Source organism: Jaculus jaculus, chromosome 9 (assembly GCF_020740685.1).
Source record: "Jaculus jaculus isolate mJacJac1 chromosome 9, mJacJac1.mat.Y.cur, whole genome shotgun sequence".
Taxonomy (NCBI): domain Eukaryota; kingdom Metazoa; phylum Chordata; class Mammalia; order Rodentia; family Dipodidae; genus Jaculus; species Jaculus jaculus.
This window is the reverse complement of record NC_059110.1, coordinates 130,162,106-130,178,964: the sequence shown is the minus strand read 5'-3', so window position 1 is coordinate 130,178,964 and position 16,859 is coordinate 130,162,106. Positions and strand designations below refer to the sequence as shown.

General features: G+C 49.3%; 1 protein-coding gene across 1 annotated transcript in view; it reads left to right on the top strand.

The window, feature by feature from the left end:
* Arsg (arylsulfatase G) overlaps positions 1-16,859 on the top strand; it is a 143,625-nt gene that overhangs the window by 23,183 nt on the left and 103,583 nt on the right. The gene's annotated exons all lie outside the window — the stretch shown is intronic.

Genomic DNA, 16,859 nt, shown 5'->3' with positions numbered 1-16,859 from the left:
TCCCCCCACCCCCCACCCTGATCGCCACCGCCCTTGGCTCAGCGTGCCGCCGCCCGCGCCCTAGCCCTAGCTCTAGCTCTGGCCCCGCGCCGCTGCCTATCTCTTATCCTATACCGGCTGCAGCCGGTCTCCGCCGGCCTCGGGGGCGCGCCGCCGCCGACCATGTGCTGCGAGCGCCCAGCGCCGCCAAGGAGGGGGGGGGGGCGGCCTGGCGCGCGCGCGCCAGGCCCACGTGGATCGGGGCCGCGCAAGGCGCGCACCCCGCCCGAAGCCGGGGTTGTGAGTGTTGGTGGGGAAGTGGGGGGTGGGGGTCACGGAAGGTAACGGCGTGGCTGTGCCAACGTCGCCCGGGATCCTGAGCGCGACGGTCTCATCGCCCTTCGCCCGTGCATGTGGGTGCGCCCCGGGCACTTGGCTGCCATGCAAGTGGAGATGCGGGAGGTGTTGGGGAGCTCCCCGCCGGATGCGCGAGGAGCCTCCTCGGCAAGCCCGGGACCCGCCCGCGCCCGGAGGCTCTGGCGAGCTCAGTGTGGGGTTCGGGCAGCGGGGCGGCGGGGGGAGGCGCGCGCCGCGGCTGGTCCCGCGCGACGACGCTCGTGGCTGCGGCGCTCGCTCGCTCGCTCGCCCCGGACAGAACAGGTTCCTTCCAGTTTGGGTGTGAGCCGCGCGCGCGGCGCTCCGGTTCTTCCTCGGGCCGCCACTTCCCTCCCTTCCAGTTTCGTCAACTCGCGCACCCGGGGGCCAGTTCCCCTTCCGGGCGAGGGGTGGGAGTGCTGCAGTGGGTGCCCGGGAGCTGCTTCGGGCGCTGCGGCCGCCGCAGCATCCGCCTTGCGCGAAAGGGATGCGGGCAGCTCGGCTGAGTCAGCATCCCCGGGCCCCGCGCGTGCGCGCGCGCCCTCGCGCCCCGTACAGGTGCATGGCTGCCCTGTCCACGGGAGTCTTTCGGTCAGTGACCGGAAGGGGTCAGGGGGTAGGTATCCCGTGGCTCCAAGTTCCCTGACCTCAGGTCACTGTGAACTAAGTGGATGATGCTCGGGGAAACCACAGTTGCGAGTTCCTGGGCGAGGGGAGGGGCGGAATAAGGCTTTTCAGAACCCGAGGGGGCGCAAAGTTGGTTTTCTGGACCCCATCTCACACCTCTGGGACAAATTGGGAACTGCTCCGGTGGGGCGAAGGCCGTCATTTCTGCGTTTCCCAGCGGACTTTGGAACCCACTATTCCCTGGGTTGGGGTTCAGAGGATGTATTTCTGATATTAGAAACGCAAGAACAGCCAGAAGGGGCCGGCCATCTCAATTTTAATAAAGATTCTTTCTTGCTCTTTGATGTCTTTCACGATTTGGAAATGCAGGCTGTGGGGTTGAACGTCATCCATTGCTGTCCAGTTCCGGCATGGGACGTAGGCGCGTTGTTGCAGTGTCTGGTCAGGGCCAGGACTGTCCAGCCAGGCTCCACCGAGTAGCTTGGCAAGCCTGCAGGAGCAATTCAGCTTTGCAGAGAGCTGATTTCCAAAGTCTGTGAAATGGGAATCAGGATGGCATTCCCAGAGTCAAAGAATTTATAATTCTTGTGACCTGTGGATTGGTCACTGGTATATGATGATTCTGCAGCCACTATTAAGTTTTTATGGTTTTTAAATAGGACTTATCAAAGCCAATTGCTGACAATCCAAGGAGATATCCATTTTTTAAAAATGTTAATTTAACTTATTTATTTGAGAGAGAGAGAATAGGCAAATCAGGGCCTCTAGCCACCGCAAACTCCAGATGCATGCGCCACCTTGTGTGTATCTGGCTTAAGTGGATACTGGGGAATCAAACCTGGGTTCTTTGCAGGCAAGCACCTTAACTGCTCACGCCATCTCTTCAGACCCAAGATAACTTTTTGTGAGTTATTCTTCAAAGAATCCACAAGTGATGGTACTTAGAAACGGGTTTAATTACTAAGATGAAAATAGTATTGAAGTTGAGTGACTTGATATTTAGTTTTAAGCTCTATACATACCCCTCCCTGTACTCAGTACGGAAATGTCTTTTTGTTTGTTTTGTTTTTTGGAGACAGTGTCTCAGATAGGCCAAGCTGGCCTGGAACATGTTGCGTAGCCAAGGGTGACCTTTTTTTATTTTTATTTTTTTAAAGACAGGATCCCAGATCGGCCTACAACTCAAGAGTCCTGCTACCTTCATGCTAAGATGACTAGCATATGTCACCCTGCCGTGCTGTGTGCCTACTGTTCCCAGCAGCTCTGACTGTAGGCTTGGTGGGAAATGTCGTGTTTAATACAACACAATGCGTCGTATTTTAAACTTTTTTTTTCTGAGGTAGGGTCTCACTGTAGCCTAGGCTGACCTAGAACTCACTCTGTAGCTCAGGCTAGCCTCAAACTCATGGCGATCCTCCTACCTTAGTCTCCTGAGTGCTGGTATTAAAGGCATGTGCCACCATGCCTGGCTATAAGCTTTTCTTTGGAGTCATTCTAGCCCAAGCTGACTTTGTACTCATTCTAGCCCATGCTGGCTTCGAACTCAGAGCAACTGACCTATCTGAAGCCTTCTGAAATGCTGGGATGAGCCACCACGTACAACTGACACACTGTATCATTATTATTTTCAGAACCTAGGGATGTAGCTTATCATTTAGAACTAACTGACTAAGCGAGTCACGTGCATTTTTATTTCACCCTCCCTTTTTTCTTTTCTCTTCAGTGCTGGTGGAAACCCAAGACTAGGATGGAGCAGAGGCTCAGCAGATTCTTGCAAAGCCTGATGGCCTTGAGTTCAGTTTCTCAGTACTCACCTAAAACCAGGTGCACAAAGTGGCACTTGCATCTGGAGTTTGTTGGCAGTGGCGGAAGGCCCTGGCCTACATGCTCTCTCTCTCTTTCTCTCTCTCTCTCTGCCTCTTTATCTCTCTTTCTCAATTAAATAAAAAATGTTTTAAAAAGAAGAAAACCTAGGGCCTTGGACATGCTAGGCAAGTAGACAAATGCTCCACCACTGCCCCTGAGCATGCTGTCTCTCCTAAATAATTTGTGTGTGTGTGTGTGTGTGTTCGCGCGCATGTGCATGCACGCATGCACGCACAGGATCTAGCAAACTGAAATGGGGTCTGCTGACTTTGAAGCCAGTGCCTTTAACCAGTGAGCCATCTTCTCGGGCCCTCTTCCTCTTAGGTGGCCTTGCTGTGCTGCCCAGGCTGACCTGAAGCTGGCCGTCCTCTTGTCGCAGCTGGGATCACAGGTGTGTGCCACCGTGCTCCGCGCTTCCGCTTAATTTTAAAACTCACACAGTGCCTGAGCCCTAGTGTCCAAAGCATGACTGTTAAAGTCTCAGGTGAATATTTGGTCCAGTGAAGCCTGGGGGCCCGAACAACAACAATAATGTAAATTATTACTAATAATGTTCTCTTTATCAGTATTGATTGCAGTTATTAATTTTTGTTTGCCTTGTCATTAACGCTGTGTTAAGTGGCATCTATCTATATATATATATTTAAAATTTTTTTCATGAGAGAGAGAATTGGCACGTCAGGCCCTCTAGCCACTGCAGTTGAACTCCAGATGCATGTGCCACCTTGTGCACATCTGTCATCTTGTGCATTTGGCTTACATGGGTTCTGGGGAGTCAAACCTGGGTTTTAGACTTCACAGGCAAGTGCCTTAACTGTTAAGCCATCTCTCCAGCCCTTTTAGCTTAGAGAGAGAGTATGTAATTTTATTTATGTGCTTATTTATGTCTTTGAGACAAGGTCTCATGTGTCCCAGACTGTCTTTGAACTTGATATGTAGTCAAGGATGCCCTTAAATTGTTTTGTTAAATTAAACTTATTTACTTGTACACATATGTGTGCATGTGTGCATATATATGGGCATACCAGGGTTTCCTCCGGATGCAAACAAACACCAGACACTGGGGCCACTTTGTGTGGGGGGGTCTGGCTTTATCCGGGTGCTGGGCAGTTAAACCCAGGCTGGCAGGTTGCAGGCAGGTGCCTTTAACCTGAGTCATCTCCCTAGCCCCGACCTTAAACCTTGAGTCTCTCCCCTCCCCTTTTCTTATTTTTTTGCTTTTTTGTTTTTTCAAGATAGGGTCTCACTCTAGCCCAGGCTGACTTGGAATTGACTATGTAGTTTCGGGCTGGCCTCGAACTCACAGTGATCCTCCTACCTCTGCCTCCCAAGAGCTGGGATTAAAAGTGTGTGCTACCACGCCCAACTTTTGTTTTTGTTTTTCGAGGTAGGGTCTCACCCTAGCTCAGGCTGACCTGGAATTCACTATGTAGCCTCAGGGTGGCCTCAAACTCATGGTGATCCTCCTACCTCTGCCTCCCAAGTACTGGGATTAAAGGTGTGCACCACCACGCCCGGCTTTTTTTTTTTTTTTTTTTTTTTTAAAGACAGGGTTTCACCATAACCTAGGCTGGGATCTAACTCATAGAAATTCTCCTACCCAAAGTCTGCACCATTTCACCTGACATACTGGATTTTTGATCCTCCTATCTCCATCTCCCAAGAGCTGGGGGATGGACAAGTGTGCCACCACACCCGGCTCATCCACACGAGTCTTACCCCATCGGTAGCTCTCTACAGACGGTACTTAATATCCCCAGTTTGGGCGTGAGGAAGGTTGAGAGAAGAGCACTGATGGTTTGGCCCACGGCGGCACCACATTTACAGATACCACTTGGGCTGGCACAGCTCCTCCAAGTTGACTTAGGACATGGGTTTGGATACTGGAGAGCTTGCTGGAAAGCAGCCTTGCTAGCCACAGATCCATCGGTGACTTTTGCCCACTCTGGTTAGAGTCTGGCTTCACCTCTTTTCCTCAGACCTAGTGAGAACAAGCTGAAAACCTCTGCTTTCCTCACTCCTCCAGGGGAAGGACTGCATCACCATACTAATCAACACCCCCACCCCAACAAAACTAACTCTGTTTAGTTCTAAGTAAGAACAAAAGGATCTTTGGAGTCTGAAGTACAGGACCAAAAAAAAAAAAAAAATCAAGAAATTAAGCGAAGGGCCAAGCTCTCCCATTGGCCTCTTCTGTAAGTCTGTTGGAGCCCACAGGGCAGGCGGAGCTGCCTTTGGCTCCCCCTTTGCAGCAGCCAAGGCTGTAATGGTACCCTGCACAAGTCCCTCAGCATCATCTTGGGAAAAAACAGCCTCCTCAGAGCTGCCCCAGGGACGCTCTCTTTTCTAGCCCACTTGCTTCAGGTCATTTGCATTCGAACAGATGCCTTTGTGCAAAGTTGGCCTGCCTATTCCTTGTCCACAGTGATAGTCCCCCAAGTCTTCTGGTTGGGTTGCTAGGCAGATATGACCCTAGCTTGCAAATAAGCTCGCAGCGTTTCCCAGCCTGTGAGAACTTCAACTTGGGTAAGTAAGCTGAAAGGAGCTCAGAGGGAGGGTCCTGCAAGCCTGCTTTTGACTGCTGGGTCTTTAGGGTAAACCTCAGAAGAAGAGAGAAATGTGTGCCCCAGCCCAGTCGTTCACATGGCCACTCTACTTCCTGTCTGTCCCACCTGTCCACCCACCCAAGGGCCTGTGTTCTGGTTGAGTGGCTTATATTTTATTAAAGTAAATCCTTAACTTTAATATCCGCTTCTTCAGTTCTGATCTGTGGCACCTAGGAACCTTTTGGTTCTGATGATCCTAGGAACTGATGGTGCGGGGATGGGGGCTTGTGGTCCTTCCTCCCTTTGACAGTTTGTAAGAAAGCAGACCCTGGTCAAAGGAAAAACATACCCCGGGGGGAATATGAGGCTGTGGGAGACACAGCTAGCGGTGAAAGATGGCAGCCTGACAGGGTAAGAACAGACAAGATAAAATACCTGCCGAGAGGGGCTGAGACGGCGCAGTGGGTAAAGGTGTATGTCTGCAAAGTGCTAGCCCAGGTGATTCTCCATCACTCTTTTTCACAGATACATATATTTGAGAGAGAGGGACGGGGTGTGCCAGGGCCTCTAGCCACTGTAAACAAACTCCACCTTGTGCATCTATCTGGTTTAGCTGGGTCCTAGGGAATCAAACCTGGGTCCTTAGGCTTCGCAGCCAAGCACCTTACCTAAGACACTCTTCAGAACTCCCATGTCACTTTTATTTGCAATGATCGGATGCAAAGTGGTGCAAAGGCCTGGCTTTTGCTTATAATGGCAAGATGCTTTGGTGTACACACACACACACACACACACGTAAATAAATAAGCAAATAAACATAAAAATAAAAATACCAGGGCCGGGCGTGGTGGTACACACTTTTAATCCCAGCACTCAGGAGGCAGAGGTAGGAGGATCACCATGAGTTAGAGGCCACCCTGACACTACATAGTGAAATCCAGGACAGCCTGAGCTAGTATGCAACCCTATCTCAAAAAACCAAAAAATAGCAATGAAAAAATAAACATAAAAATAAAAATACCTACTGTGTTGTCAGGTCCACTGAATGAAAGTGTGTCGGAGCCCAGGGCTTTGCTTCGGCTCCGGCAGGGCTTCCTGTGAGGTGTGTTTTCTAGACACTGATGATCATAGAGTAGAGAACGAGTGTGGAAGGATGGACCACAAGGGCTTCAGGTCAGAGGAGGCGAACATGAGTGGGAGGCAAGAGTGGGTGAGGGCATGCTGTACGGGGACAGTGGGGTCACCCGAAGCTGAGGGGCCTGGTGTGAAGTGCGTTCTGTCACACCCGTTATCATCCAGTGCTGTAACCGTGCCTTGTCACTGGGTGTCTCGCTAAGTCTGGAGCAACTTTTATTTGGTTTCAACATTGAATTTTATTTCCCAGATTTCTCTGTCTATCTAGTTCCCTGTTCCTGTACTGTTATCTCCTTGCTGCTTAAAAAAGGAAAATAACAATAAAGAGAATATGGCGGGCTGGGGACGTAGGTCATTTGGTAGGATGCTTGCCCAACGTCACAGAGTCCTGGGATCAGTCACCAGAACTGCATGAAACTGAGCGTGATACTCATGCCTGGAATCCCTGCACTCAGGACGCGGAGTAGTTCCAGGTCATTCTTGGCTACACAGCAACTGCAAGTCTAGCCTGGACTACATGAGACCCTGTCTCAAGCAAACAAAAATTAAGGAAAGAAATTGAACATATTCTTGGAAAAGACACTGTAAAATATCTCAGGACCATTGCACGGGACCTCAACAAAACAGACTCAAGTTCTCAGAACCAAGTATTTTTATTTAGGATTAAATCTACGTGGTATTAACTTTAAAATTCAGGTGTGGGTCATGAAATCTAACAGGGGCTAAGGAGATTGCTCAGTGGTTAAAGGTGCTTGCTTTTCAAGCCTGCTGGCTGGGATTCAGTTTCCTAGTACCCACATAAAGCCAGCAACCCAAAGTGGCTCATGGATCTGGAGTTCATTTGCAGTGGCAAGAGGCCCTGTACTCTCGAATGAAGAGCCTGAGGGGATGGCTCAGAGGTTAAAGTTGCTTGCTTTCAAATTAATTAATTAATTGATTAAAAAACTAATCAGAAAAGTTGGAAAGTGCTATGTATAGAATAGAACCACTGGCCTTTGTCCCAGTGAGATCAGGCTTTTCTGGACAATTGTTGGGGTAACTCCACCCATCAGGCTCTTCAAGGCCCAAGGAATGAAAACCTGCTCTCCTGCAACTTCCCTTGTCTCAAGGGAGATGCTGATTTCCCCCGTCTTGTCTAAACAGGCATTGTCTGGTCCCCTGGAAGGTAGACAAGCTTCTTTTAACTCTTTAGGACCGGTGTTCTGTGCTTTGGCAGGTGGCTGGATGGATTGCGATACAGCTGGCAGGCTGCCCTTGAGAGTGTGCTCTGACACAGGGACCAGGAGGGTCCCTGTCCTGTTAGAGCCCTGCTGTGGTCCGCGGAGGGCTCCAGCCTCAGGTGAGCTCAGGAGAGACGCACAGCAGGACTAGCCCCAGGAAAGGCCATCTGTCCTCGTGAGCGTTGATGAATGCGGTCGGTCACCTCCCACAGAACTACAGGCCAGAGGACGTGGCCCTGTCTCTCAGTGTTTATTATGTCTGTGACCTAAGGCAACTTCCCCCTCCTTTTATCTTTTTATTTCCTTTTAATTTCTTTTTATTTTGGTGCTGGGGATGGAACCTGGGACCTCTTATGTGCTAGGCAAGTACTAAACCGCTGACCCATGCCCCCGGCCCCCTAAGCCAGTGCAGTTTTACAAGTGAGTATCTGGAAGGAGAACGCAGACCGGGCGTCTAAGGTTAGGGAAAAGAGGAGCTGAAGCTACGGGCGGGGCAAGTCAGCCTGGGGCAGATCCAGACCGCCCAGACTCCATTGTTCATGTTTAATGCGCCCATTCAGCAAATATTGATCAAACGCTCGCTGAGCGAGGTACTAGAATTAGTTCATAAAATATGCCCACGACAAGTTCATTGGACAAGTCGCACTTTTGGGTGTTTTTGATACTGACATGTAATCAGCTCTTTCAATTAGCACCAGCAAAAGGGAGATTTCCCCACACACCCACCAACCCACGCTCTACGTACATTTCAGTCATATTGTCCCAAACTGGATTTACTGGAAGGCAGTTGATATCATCAATACCAGTTGTCAGGAGTGCCCAGCGGAAGGAGCTAGCCAAGATGGCACAGCCAGCCATGGGGTGGTGTGATAGGAAGCCACAGTTTGGCCAGGTGTGGTGGCGCACACCCTTAATGCCAGCATTCAAGAGGCAGAGGTAGGAGGATGACCCTGAGTTCAAGGCCAGCCTGGGACTAGAGTGAGTTCCAGGTTGCTGCCTGGGCTAGAGCGAGGCCCTACCTTAAAACAAAAAGAAGCCATGGTTTGGAACTTTGAAACACCAGATGGAGTGACTGTGCATCTTTACTTCTGGCACTGCTTGGGACTGCGCAGTCTGTTCCCTTCTTCCTTCCCTGGGTTCGGAGTCCACCGGCGCGGTGTGCTGACACATCGCTCTGGCAGACTTCGCTAGTAGCTACCGGAAGCCCAGGTCTCCCCAGCTACACTCAATGCTTCCGTTCTCACAGGCGTTTCTGGTCTGGTGCTTGCATCGCTCCTTGCAGAGAGCTCTCAACTTGGTGATCTCTTTAATCGTTAAGGCAATGGGGAGGTGGAGTAATGCTAGGCAACATTTCTTTTTTTTTTTTTTAACTGTTATTTTTTATTTATTTGAGAGAGAGAAAGAGGCAGAGAGAGGGAGAGAGAGAGAATGGGCATGGCAGGGCCTCCTGCCACTGCAAACAAACTCCAGGTGCATGTGCTCCCTTGTGCATCTGGTTTTCGTGGGTCCTGGGGAATCAAACCGAGGTCCTTTGGCTTTGCAGGCAAACGCTTTAATGGCTAAACCATCTCTCCAGCCCCTTCCCCACCCAGGCAACATTTCTGAGTGCTGGGTTACTCATTTTCCAGTAGAGTTTGGGATAAAAGAAACTGACCCTGGCTTTGTGTTTGGGTAAGCAAGGAGACAAGGAGATTCTGAAAGTTACTTTCACAACTAGACAGCGACTATGCTGGGATTCACACTCTTCTACAAACGGGCTGACACGGGGTTGTGGGTATTGCTCAGTGGGAGAGTCCTTGACCAGCATGCAATCCCAGTTTATCAGAAAAGAAAAGAAAAGGAGCTGGAGAGATGGCTTAGCGGTTTAGGCTTTTGCCTGCAAAGCCAAATGACCCTGTTTTGATTCCCCAGGACCCATAGAAGCCGGATGCACACGGGGGTGCATGCATTTGGAGTTTGTTTGCAGTGGCTGGAGGCCCTGGTATGCCCATTTTCTCTCTCTCTCTCTCTGCCTCTTTCTCTCTCTCTCTCTCAAATAAATAAATAAAATACATTAAAAAAGAAAGAAAAGAAAAGAAGCAGGCTAACACGTCCTGCAATTCAGTTCCCCAAAAGGCAAATTTGCCAAGTCATTGCTTCATTGAATTTCATGCTTTCCCCGAAATCCTTACTGCTGCTCCTACCTTAGCTTTAGATGTTCTCAGATAAGACCTCAGCAGGAACCGGTAGTTATTTGCTCAAGAGATTTGATGTAATACTGTGGACCTGGACTTGGGCTGCAGACGTTTGTTTCTCACAGTCGTGGAGGCTGCCAGTCACTCCTGATAAGAATTCTCCCTGGCTCACACTGAGCCACCTTTTGGCTTTGTTCTCACCCGGGGCAGAGAGAAGCAGCTCCTGGGGTCTGGATCTCTCCATGAATTGGGCCATGGAGCCTCGCTCTTCTGATCTCCTCCACTCTCACTGCCTCTCAGGCCTATTGCCAAGTACTTCACATTGAGAGTTAGGGCTCCTCACACCCCTGCACGTATGTACCTGTGCTGTGTTGTGTGTGTGCGTGTGTGTGTGCGTGCGTGCACGCATGTTTGCATGCATGTTGGTATGGAGGCCTGAGGTTGACGTTGAGTCTCCTTTGATTGCTTTTTATTGAGTCCTGAGCTCCGAGATTGCCTGTTCAGCCACTCTGGCTAGTCAGCTTGTCCCAGGGGTCTCTGATCTCCACCTTTGCAGAGCGCTGACGGCACACCTACCCAGCCGCGGTGCTGGGGCTCCAAACCCAGGCTGCGGCCGCGGCAAGTGCTTTATCGACAGAAATGTCTCCCCAGCCAGGGAACAAGGGCTTTAACATACAAATCTTGGGGATATGGAATCTAACAGGTACAGGGCAAAGATAAGTTTGTAAAAATGAAGACAGTACAGAGCACTTGAAAGTTCAGTGAAAAGGAGGGGGAGGGACACCGCTGGAAGAGGCCAAGTGCAAGGCAGGAGGAGCTGGCACCCGTACAAGACAGGGAGGTGCCAGATGTGTGAAGTGGGTCTGCTAAAAACAGCGAGCCGGGGCTGTAGAGTTGGCTCAGTGGTTAAAGGTGCTTACTTGCAAAGCCTGTTGGTACGGGTTCGATTCCCCAGTACCCACATAAAGTCAGATGCACAGAGTGGCACATGCATCTGGAGTTCATTTGTAGCAGCAGGAGGCCCTGGCATGCCCATACTCTCAAATAAATAAATCTTTGGGGGAAAAAAAAAAAAAACAGCCTGAGTCGGATCTTATTTCTAGATCTACAAACCAGTTCACAGAGAAAACAAGAGTCCAGCAAACACTTTATTGTTTTTTTAATTATTTATTTGTGAGGAGAGAGAGAGAGAGAATGGATGTGCCAGGGCCTTCTGCCACTGCAAATAAAACTCCAGAAGCATACATCAGTTTGTGCATCTGACTCTACATGAGTACTGGGGAATCAAACCTAGACAGACAGGCTTTGCAAACAAATGACTTTAACTGCTGAGCCATTTCTCCAGCCCTAGGAAACAAAATATTTCCATAGACATATAGTCAGCCAAATTCAAAATCTGAGATTTCTATGGGCTTAAGCAATCCAATTTATTTAAAAGAAGACTGTAGACAAAAAGAGAGCAGAAACATATAAACAAGGAGAGACAGGAACCAAATGTAGTGTGTGGCAGACCTTGTTTGGATCCTGATTTAAAACAAGAGAACTGTAAGTAAGTTATGAAACTGGGTATGTTGGTATACACTTATCATCTCAGCACTTGGGAGGCTGAGACAGGAGGATTGCAAATTGCAGGTCAGCCTGGAATACGTTACAAGACCTTGTCTCAGCTGGGTGTGGTGGTACAAGCATTTAATCCTAGCACTAGAGAGGCTGAGGGAGGGGATCCTCATGTGTTTGAGTTCCAGGTCAGCCTGGGCTAGAGTGAGACAATGCCTTTAAAAAATAATCCCCCTCCCAAATACATCATCATCCACAAAAAGAAAAACCCAACACAACAGCAACAAAAAAAGAAACAATGAGGGGCTGGAGAGATGACTCAGTGGTTAAGGTGTTTGCTTGAAAAGCCAAATGATCTGGGTTCTACTCCCCAGGACCCATGTAAAGCCAGTTGCACAGAGTGGTGTATGTGTTTGGAGTTCATTTGCAGTGGCTAGAAGCCCTGGCGCACCCATTCTCTCTCTCTCTCTTTCTCTGCTTACAAATAAAAAATAAATAAAAATATTTAAAAAAAGAAACAATGGAAAACATTTGAACACTGAATGAATGAATGAATGAATGAACACTGAATGAATGGATGGAATTTTGCTAATAATGAATTATTGTCTATCCAAAAAGTTTGATATTAGTTGGATTATAGTTATTTAATTTTTTATCTTTTAGAGAACTATATAGAAATATTTGTAGATGAAATTACATAATGTATCACTGTGGTGGTTTGAATCAGACATCCCTCATAAAATTATGTGTTCTGGCTGGAGAGCCCACTTAGCAGTTAAGCCACTTGCCTGCGAAGTCTAAGGACCCAGGTTTAATTCTCTAGTACCCACGTAAGCCAGATGCACAAAGTGGCACATATATCTAGAGTTTGTTTTCATTGGCTAGAGGCCCTGGCCTGCCAATTCTCTCTATCTGCCTCTTCCTCTCTCTCCAATAAATAAATGAATAAATAAAATATTTAACAAAATCACGTGTTCCGAATGCTTGTTTCTCAGCTGGTGGCAATTTTAGAGGCGGAGCCTTGCTGGAAGAGGTGTGTTGTTGGGGTGGGTTTAGGAATGTTACAGCTAGCTCCGCCTTGCCAGAGTTTGGTTCACTTTCTTGCTGCTGTTTTCCACCTGCTGTGGCGAGGAGGTGATGTGTAGCCTCTGCTCATCCCATGCTTTCCCCTGCTATCATGAAGCTTCCCCTTAAGATTGAAAGCCAACTAAATACTTTCCTCCTGTCAGCTGCCTTTGGTCAGATGTTTTCTCTCAGCAACAAGAAGGTAACTACAGCTAGCTGTATGTTGCTATGACGAAATTCCTGAGAAAAAGAACTTAGGGGAAGAAAGATTTATTTTGGCTCATGCTTCAGAGGTCTCAAGCCCATGGTTGGCTGGCTCCATTGCTGTGGGCTTGTGGTGAGGCAGGGCATTGTGGTGGAGGGGCAGAATTGCTCACATCCATGTGTGGCAGACAGAAAGCATCCAGGATGAGATATACCAGTGACTTACTTATTCCAACTGGGCTCCTCCTCCTCACAACCTACTTAGTTATGAAATCATCAGTGGGTTAATCCATTGATGAAGTTGGTACCCTTATGATCCAGTCACCTTCTAAAAGCCCATCACTGGCAACCAAGCATTTAGCACCTGAGTTTGAGGGGGAATAACATGGCATCTGGGATTGGCTTTAAAATCACCCTGTGTAAGTGGAGGGAGAGGCAACGGGATATGGAAGGGGAGACATTTCATTCAGACTGGCTATGTTTTGAGGGTTATAGGATCCACATGTTAACTACATAGGCGTGAGTGTCTTAACTTTGGCATGTTTTACACCTAGAATAAAATGTTCAACAAACAGCAAGTAGAAACAGCTTTGTAACAGATCCTTTAAGATTCATAAACAGCCTTCTGGGAATGGGTTTCAGGTGGTTACCTCGAACCCTTTCCTCTTGGCCATGTCTTTCAGGATTTTCCTTCTCATGTGGAGGACAGTGTCTGAGAAAAGATGGCTTTCAGAGGTGCATCTGTTCACTCTTGTGCTCCAGGACACAGATATAATTTCCGCAGGGCTACTGGGTTTTTAGATTCATGGCATGTAGCCACTTTGGCTCTCACAGACTGGCTCCTGCCATGTGGCTTCCTTCTGTGGTACTCTCAACAGGTGGTGTTGGCCTAAAGCTAGGCAGGATGTCCTCTGCCCCTACTGATCAACTTCCTAGCATCAGAAGACATGGTCCCCCAAAGAAAGTCTGGCTTGGGGCCCTAAGTTGACATAAATAATATGTAAATAAAGTAGTTCAATAATGTAAATAGAATTATTCTCACAATCTTAGTGAAGGTATTCTGTCAAAAATGTTCTTGGGAGCTGGAGAGATGGCTTAGTGGTTAAGGCACTTGACTGTGAACCCTAAGAACCCAGGTTTGATTCCTCAGTACCTATGTGAGCCAGATGCAGCAGGAGACGCACGCATCTGGAGTTCGTTTGCAGTGGCTGGAGGCCCTGGCGCGCCCATTCTCTCCCTCCCCTTGCTCTCGCTCTCTTCTCCCCAATACGTAAATAAAATATTTTAAAAATATTATTTATTCATTTATTTGAAAGAAGGAGGGAGAGCGAGAGCGAGAGCAAGAGCGAGAGAGAGAGAGAGAGAGAGAGAAAGAGAGAGGGAAGGAGAGAATGGGCACACCAGGGCCTTCAGCCACTGCAAATGAATTCCAGATGCATGCGCCCCCTTGTGCATCTGGCTTATGTGGGTCCTGGAGAATCGAATCGGGATCCTTTGGCTTTGCAGGCAAACACCTTAACTGCTAAGCCATTTCTCCAGCCCAGTAAATAAAATATTTTTTAAAATGTTCTTTGTGCTGGGCATGGTGGTTCATACCTTTAATCTTAGCACTTGGAAAGCTGAGTTAGGAGGATTGCTGTGAGTTTAAGGCCAGCCAGGGCTGTGAGTGAGTTCCAGGTCAGTCTGGACTAGAATGAGACCTTGCCTCAAATAAACAAAATTATATAAAAAAAAAAAAAGCCAGGCATGGTAAGCACACACCTTTAATCCCAGCAGTCAGAAGCTGAAGGAGGAGGATTGCTGTGAGTTTGAGGCCAGTCTGGGGTTACAGAGTGAGTTGCAGGTCAACCTGGCCTACAGTGAGGCCCTTTAACCCCACTGTACCCCAAAAATAAAAGTCATGATTACAAAGAAAGCCCTTCGAGCCAAGAGCGGCAGCACTGGAGGTCGGGGTAGGAGGGTCACAGATTCGGGGCTGCTCTGGACTACACTATGAGACCCTAGCTCCCTCCCCACTGGGGCCGTGGTGACGGCTCACCAGATAGAGGTGCTCTCTTACAGCCCCCGACAGCCCGGATTCAGTTTCCCAGCATCCAAGTAAAGCCAGAGGCACAAAGTGGTACGTACATCTGCAGTTCATTTGCAGCGGCAAGAGGCCCCAGTGCACCCACTCTCTCTCTCCCCTCTCTTCCCTTCTTCTTTCTCTCTCATGGAAAATCAATTTAAAAATATGTTTTAAAAACCTTTTGTCCTGGCTTGAGTGGTAACTGCTTTCCTACCTTGCCTGGGCCTGGACTAGGACTAAGCAACACTTCAGGAGGCACTAATTATGTAGGCCCTGTGCATGCAGGGCTGCACCCCATAGCGTCAGGCTGCGCTGTCCTTCCATCTGTTGTATTTTTATTGTTTTGGCTTTCGAGGTAGGGTCTCGCTCTAGCCCAGGCTGACCTGGAATTCACTGTGTAGTCTAGGGTGGCCTCGAATGCACGGTGGTGATCCACCGTGGTGTGCGCTGGCTGCTACTCCCAGCCGTCCTTTCATCCCGATGCCTCTGGGCTTCCTCGTACCGCACCTTAGCACTCTCTCTCACCTGAACTCACCTGGACCAACGCAAACTTAGTCTTCCTTCTCGGACACCCCGCGCAGTGCAGCGCAGCGCGCTCAGCAGAGCAGCCGCCGGGATTGTGTTGCGGAGCTGAGTCGGCTCTCTCAGCAAATGCTACGGTCTGCCCTCCGACGGATGGACGGACTCCAATACTGACCGTCCCACCCTGGGTGGCCTTTGGGTTGCTTCCTTACTGTCCCTCAGCTGCGTTCGGTCTTTGTTGTGTTTGCTGTCTGTGGTACTCTCCCCACGGGACTTGCTCCCCGAACTCCTACAGATTCTTAGACAGATGGCACGTTGGGGATGGAGGTACCCCCTCCTTTCACTGGGCACCCGCCCACACCCAACTCCTGCGCCCCACTCTGCTTTGATCTTCTCCATGTCTCTCACATTTTACTTTTTTCTGTGCCTCACTCCCCTAGGAAGAACGTGGGGTGAAAGCAGGGAGTTTATATTTCCTCCTTGGTTGTGTGCACGGTGCCTAGATCAGAGTGCTAATACAAGTGGGGGACCAAGGATCGACCACAGCAGAAGAGGTCACCTCAACCCGCCACATCGACAGCAGATGCCTAGGTCTCCTCTTGGTGGCCCCCATGACTCCTGTACCCCAGCCAGCGCTGAGCCCCCAGGCTCCTCCGATTTGGTTGGTAAGACTGCGGGACTCTCCAAGGAGCCACTCCCTCCCCTTTCTCTCTTGTCCTTTTTTTTTTTTTTTGGCCTTACTCACGTGGCTTTGGTCTCTGGAAAGCCAACACAAGCCCTCTGCTAGAAAGGTCTGCCTGCCCTCCTTGTTATTTCAGCTGTCACCAGAGCTCTCCAGCGGACGCTTGGCCACGGGGAGGCCTGCGGGGAGCCAGGGTCAGGTGACGAGCCCACTTCCAGTACTGGGCCACTCAGACAATGCTCAGCAGATCTTCAGGTGACCTTGTTTCATTCCTCCTGGCTGATAGCCTGCCTGAGGGTCAGTTTTCTGCTAGATTTGCACCTTTACCCATAAGCAAGCCTGGAAACTGCAAGGAGGCCAACCTTTAGCATACATAGTAGCCTTACTTTTTTTGTTTGTTTGTTTTGGTTTTTCGAGGTAGGGTCTCACTCTAGCCTAGGCTGACTTGGAATTCACTATGTAATCTCAGGGTGGCCTCGAACTCACGGTGATCCTCCTACCTCTGCCTCCTCTCAAGTGCTGGGATTAAAGGCGTGCGGCACCACGCAGCAGTAACGCTGCTTTTAAATAGGTCTCAAGGACCGGGGTGTAGCTCAGGAGTATAGCACTCACGTAGCGTGCACAGGGTTCAATCTCTAGAACCACAACAAAACAGGGGTTGAAAAGAACTAAACTCCTTGTAAAATTGGGGCAACTAAAGCTTGCTGTAGGGCTGGAGAGATGGCTCCGTGGTGAAGAGTCTTGCTTTCAAGATGGGTAGGATGGCCTGAGTTTCATTCCCCAGTGCCCACATGAAGCCAGATGCACAGAGTGGCACATACATCTGGAGTTCAGTTGCAGTGG